We start from the raw sequence: 6,730 nt of genomic DNA on the forward strand, positions 1-6,730 counted from the left end.
AACCGCGATATCGGACTCGACGATGGAAGCCGAATACATAGCTGCAGCAGAAGCTGCTAAAGAACTTGTCCGGCTAAGAAAGTTCTTCACCAGTATCGGTGTTGTGCCTGGAATGGAAAAGCCTCTGGTCCTACTTTGTGATAATAATGGAGCAATAGCCAACAGTAAAGAACCTCGAAGCCACAAGAGAAGCAAACACATAGAAAGGAAGTATCACATCATCAGAGAATATGTGGCAAGAGGGGATGTACTAGTTGAGAAAGTGGACACAGAAGATAACTTAGCTGATCCATTCACCACAGTCTTCGCCGTGACTACATTTGAAAAGCACTGTCAGAATTTAGGATTAATTGATATGTACTGATTAGTTTTATATTAGTGCAAGTGGGAGTTTTTTGGGTTTTACGCCCTAAATAAAACTCCATTTCAATGTAATCTATTTTATTCAACATCAATAAAGAAACAGAAGTATTTTTCATTCATTTGTGTATGTTTTGGATCACTTTATCAATTGCTTGTCTATTTGATTTATAAATTCATCTGAAACCCTTTTCACATACTTGATCCTGTTTATTGTGTTGTCAACACTTTGGAAAGTAAACATGACTATGTGAATAAAGTTTCCTAGATTTATCAGACACAGGGTTTTACTGATATGATAATCTACAACAAGAGTTTACTTGCATTTGGAGAAATGCTATGTTCTTTCCAGAACATTGGTTAAAGTAAAGCTCAGGTTGGATGCATGGAGTATGCATCGGAAGGGACCGATATTGAACTTTGACTTAGATTTATTAAACTTACCGTAACATCTATTCAAGTCAATATCGCCTAGTTGATCCTAGACGAAATGATCTTAATCCTGTTATGATTAGGCTCAATCTCAGGAGGCTATTCGTGTTCTTTGATTTGTTAGTTAAGCCTACTTTTAGGTCAGGGTGATACGTACATTTTGGGAACACGGTAGTGCAATTGAGTGGGAGCGCTGACATAAACATGGAATCTATAGCTTCTATCTGGCGAATAGTAAGTAAAGGATGATCTCCTTCGAGCGTGACCAAACGAAAATAAATGGTCGACTACTCATTTCAAATAAGCTGAAATATCATTTATATGGGGTCAAGTGTTTTAAGGATAAAATACATAGTAAGGTGTAACGGTAATCTAATCCCTTTACAGTGTAGATAATTCATATAGAGGATCATTGATCAAATTAGGATTATAACAATGGATAACTAATGATGTGTTTATATGGTGGAACATATAGAGCATTCTATATACTGAGAGTGCAATTCTAAGTTCTATGGATGGATTCAACGAAGAATTAATAAGTAAGTGAATTTAGGTTATAAATTCTTTATCTGCTTATTGGAAGCTCGGTTATATAGACCCATGGTCCCCCCACTAGTTGAGATAATATTGCTTGTAAGACTCATATAATTGGTTTTGATTAATCAATTATAATTCTCAAATTAGACTATGTCTATTTGTGAATTTTTCACTAAGTAAGGGTGAAATTGTAAAGAAAGAGTTTTAGGGGCATATTTGTTAATTATGATACTTTGTATGGTTCAATTAATAAATAAGATAAATGACAATATTATGTAATAATTATTTATAGTTATTAAATAATTAGAATTGGCATTTAAATGGTTGAATTAGAAAATTGGCGTTTTTTAAAAAACCAGATGCAAAAATGATAAAACTGCAAAATTGCAAAAAGTGAGGCCCAATTCCATATTGCCTAGGGCCGGCCACTTTTATAGCATTTATCATTTGATATTTTTATTATTTTAATGCCAAATAAATCAAACCTAACCCTAGTGGAATGCTATAAATAGATAGTGAAGGCTTCAGGAAAATTACACTTTTCATTCAGAAAAACCTGACTCTCTCTCTCTCTCTTTATACCTAGCCGCCACTCTCTCTCTCTCTTCTTCCTTGAGATTTCAAAATATTTAGTGATTAGAGTAGTGCCCACACACAGCAAGTGATACCTCAATCATAGTGAGGAAGATCGTGAAGAAAGACTTACAACAAGAAGGAGTTTCAACACTAAAGAAGGAGAGAAAGAGATCCAGGTTCAGATCTTGATAATACTCTGCGAAAGAAAGGATACAAGGATTAGAGATCTGAATGGAAGGAGTCATATTATTCCGCTGCACCCAATGTAAGGTTTCTAATACTTTATATGTGTTTATTTCATAATCGTTTTAGAAGTTCATATTTAGGGTGTTAATCAACATACTTGTGAGTAGATCTAAAATCCTGGTAAAATAATTTCCAACAGGAATTTTATTTTCTTTTAAAAATTTTTAATTGGACTTTAGTTTGTTTTTGTGGCACCTCCTACACTCTTATGTTAAATGGTAAATCACATGGATTTGATTGATGGTGGAGCAGTGATCATAGTCAAGAAATTACATCTCTCCCTCCGTTCTATTCAGAAGGTTAATTACAATAGGGATATTTGGTACAAACTCAAAGTGCCAAAGCATTATTTCATAATGTGGCAAGATATCAATGAAAACCTCTTGACCAGGGACTTTCTAGCTAAGATCTTTTCGGTTGAGTCAACACTTTGCTCGATTTGTGTTGAGGAGATAGATGTCACTCTCATCTATTCTTTGACTGTATTTTCTCTAAGAATTAGATTCAAGAATTCACTGTTTGGATTGGGCAATTTGATTGGCCCTTGAATCATGTCTTGGCTTAACAAGCTGGGAGAAACTTGGAAATGTTTGCTTGGTGATTTAGCTTCACCAGTAGTAGCGGTTGCTGTTTATCACATTTGGTGTAATAGGAACAAATGTGTTTTTGAAGGGGTTTGTAATTCGGTTAAGGCTATTAGCATGTTGATTAAGCTTAGCTTAAAAGCTAGAGTTACTTTTTGTAATCTTTATGTGAAAGGTTAGAGCGCAAAATATAATTCTCATGGTAAATAATATTTGAATTGTGTATGAGTTTTTTCGAGTTTTTGTAACATAGCTTTGTGGATTACTCCTCAATGAAAGGGCGCAAAGAACAGGAGAAATCTGTTGCAATTTTAAAAGCTTCCATGAGTAATTCATATGAGGTTTCTCAAGAACCATTGGTAGAAAGACTATGGCTTTGCTAGATGGAGTGGTGTAACATCCTGAGTTAGAATGTTGGAGGTATGAATAAAGCCAATAAGCCAATGTCTTTTTTAAACGATTGTAGATTGAATAAGATTGTATTGTGTTGTTGTGGGAAATGAATGTTCGTGGTGACAAAATCAATTGTATTGCAAGTAATATTTTCTTTAATTGGGAGTTTTGCTATAATTTAGATATGGAAATGGCACTTCTTACTGCTATGGCTGAGGAATTTTTTTCAATTTGACATACTCTATGCTGATGATCAAATTGCTCACTGTAAAGTCAAGGTCCTTGGCTTGAATTTTGATTTTTTATTCGAACTGCTATATATGGGAAAAATACCATAGTTGAAAGGAATGTTTTGAGGAAAAATCTGGCAAGCTTTGGCCATTTGAATCTCCCTTGGCTCATTCTCTGAGATTTCAATGTTATGTTCCATACAGATGATAGATCAGGTGGGCAGTTGGTGTCTGGTTCTGTAGTTTTAGATGCTCAAAATTGGCTCGCACTGGGTCAAGTTAATCATCTGATGTGTTATGCAACAAATTACGTACACATGGTCTAATAAACATGATCCAGGAGTTCAGATTCATTCAAAACTCAATAAGGCCTTTAAAAAGTAGAGTTGGGTGGATCATTTTCCCAACACATAAGCACTTTCTCAGTGGGACACGTGCTCTGACCATTGTTAAGTTGTTATCAAAAATTTGGATTTGAGGAAGATGGGTGTCAAACCATTCATATTTTTCAATTATTGGATGGACCACTCTAACTATAAGTCTTAAGTTTTCTTGAATTTGAATAGAAGGATCTCTAGAATTAGGCCACATAAAATTTTGGCAAAGCTGAACAGATTAAAGCACTTCCTAGAGAAGTTTAATAAGATGGAAATTGGAGACATTCCTATGATTTACTACTTTGCAATAGAGAGGTACATTGAAGCTCAGACTCTTCTTGCTACAAACCAAAAAGACTCTACTCTTCAAACTATTGAGGTTGACTCTAAGGAGAAATATCTTACTACTAAACGGAGGTACGCGAGTTACATGCAACATATTACAAAATTCTTGTGGTTGCATTATGCTGATTAAAATTCGAGCTATTTCATGCTAGTGTCAAGAAAAGAAAAGGGCAGAAAAGGATTACAACCTTCATTTTGAATGGTAAAATCATTGATGATTATAATAGTGTTATTGCTCATTATCTTAATCACTTCAAGAACTTCATGCTCGCAAGGAGTTCTTCTTCTAAAAAGTTGAATAACAATTGTTTGGTTCATGGAAACAAGCTTTCTTTGCAATAATAAATCCAGCTTGTCCGACTTTCTTTGAATAAACAGGTTCAGGATCCTATAATTGATATCAATCATATCAAAAGTATCAGTTCCGACAGGTTTGATGTTGGCTTTTTTATTGGGCTTTGGACTAAGATAGGGGATAAAATCATAGAGGCCATTCTTTCTTTTTTGGAAAAAGGGCATATTCCAGCTGATCTTAACAAGACTTCCATCTTGCTAATTCCGAAAAATAGATTATCTTTCCTCTACTACCGAGTATCATCGCATTGCCGAATACAACACATTGTACAAGTGCATCTCAAAAATGATGTGCACTAGGCTTAGTAAAATCTTACCTGAGATTGTCCATAGTAACCAAGACGCTTTTATCAAGAAAAGGTTGTTTGTCCAAAATACTCTTATCTGTGAAGATCTGCTCAAAGGCTATATGAGAAAGATTTTATCTGGTCGTTGTTTGATGGAGATCAATTTAAGAAATGTGTATGACACGGTCGATTAGGGAGTTTGTCTTGAATTTATTGAAGGAATTTTATTTTCTTTTAAAATTTATTATTTGGATTTTAGTTTGTCTTTGTGGCACCTCCTTCACATGTTGCATGGTAGATTACATGGATTTGATTGATGGTGGAGCAGTTTTCAATTTCAAGAAATTATATCTCTCCCTCCTTTCGGTTCCAAAGTTTAATTATAATAAGGATATTTGGCACAAACACAAAGTGCCAAAGCATTATTTCATAATGTGGGAAGCTATCAATGAAAACCTCTTGACCAGGGACCTGCTATCTAAGATCTTTTCGGTTGAGTCAACTCTTTGCTAGATTTGTGTTGAGGAGATAGATCTCACTCTCATCTATTCTTTGACTGCATTTTCTCTAAGAAAGTGATTCAAGAAGTCACTATTTGGATTGGGAAATTTGATTGGCCGTTGAATCTTGTTGTGGCTTAACAAGCTGGGAGAAACTTTGAAATGTTTGGTTGGTGATTTAACTTCGCCAGTAGTAGCGGTTGCTGTTTATCACATTTGGTGTAATATGAACAAATGTATTTTTGAAGGGGTTTGTAATTTAGTTAAGGCTATTAGCATGTTTATTAAGATTAGCTTAAAAGATATAGTTACTTTTTGTAATCTTTATGTGTAAGGCTAGAGAATAAAATTTAATTCTCATGGTTAACAATTTTTGAATTGTGTGTTGGTTTTTTTTTGAGTTTTTGTAACATAGCTTTGTGGATTACTCCTCGATGAGAGAGTGCAAAGAACAGGTGAAATCTGTTGCTATTTTATAATCCTCCATGAGTAATTCACATGAGGTTTCTCAAGAACCATTTGTAGAAAGACTATGGCTTTGCTAGATGGAGCGGTGTAACAACCTGAGTTAGAATGTTGGAGGTATGTATAAAGCCAATAAGCCAATGTCTTTTTCAAATGTTTGTAGATTTAATAAGATTGTATATTGTTGTTGTGGGAAATGAATGTTCGTGGTGACAAAATTTGATGGAAATATTTTACCGAGATCTAGATTTACTAACAAGTATGTTTCGTTAACATCCTAATACGAATTTCTAAAACAATGAAATAAACACATAAGGGTTTAAGAAAACCTTACATTCGGTGCAACGGAATATAATGACTCCTTCCGTTCAGATATCTAGCCCTTGATTCCTTTCTATAGCAAAGCATTATCAAGATCTGAACCTGGATCTCTTTGTCTCCTTCATGAGCCTAATTCTCACTACTACAATTTGGGTCTTTAGTGACACACTATAGTGACACGCACAAAAAGTGCATGTCACTAAATATTTTTAAATATTTTTAGTGACACACATTATTTGATGCTAAAAATTAGCATTTGTCTCTTACCAAGCGCGTCACCAAAATTATGTAGTGTCACTAAATCTTTATATATTTAATTTTTTATTTTTAATTAATGTTAACTAGCGCGTCTCCCTATGCATGAGTGAGAAAACAATTGCAGTCATGCATGGAGTGTCACTATAGACATTAAAAAAAAGTTGCAGATATATCCTTTTGTTTTATTATTAAAAATAATGTGTATAAAAAAGTCTTTAATATTTTTAATTAAAACCTATTCTCTATCTTTCTTTAACCCTACAATACTTAACCCTAATATATAACTTCTCTTTTTCTCAAACACAACCGTCAGCTTCATCATTTTTAAAAAAAAATAAAGGAAAACAAAACAGCCTCTTGTCTTGGCTGATTCTCTTCTTTTTCTTCATTATTTTCTTCAACTCCATTTGGTTGTGTAACATAGTGGGCTTGGTAATTCTCTTCAATATTGTTCAATCTCTCTCT

The sequence above is a fragment of the Cannabis sativa genome, chromosome X (assembly GCF_029168945.1).
Source record: "Cannabis sativa cultivar Pink pepper isolate KNU-18-1 chromosome X, ASM2916894v1, whole genome shotgun sequence".
Classification (NCBI taxonomy): Eukaryota; Viridiplantae; Streptophyta; class Magnoliopsida; order Rosales; family Cannabaceae; genus Cannabis; species Cannabis sativa.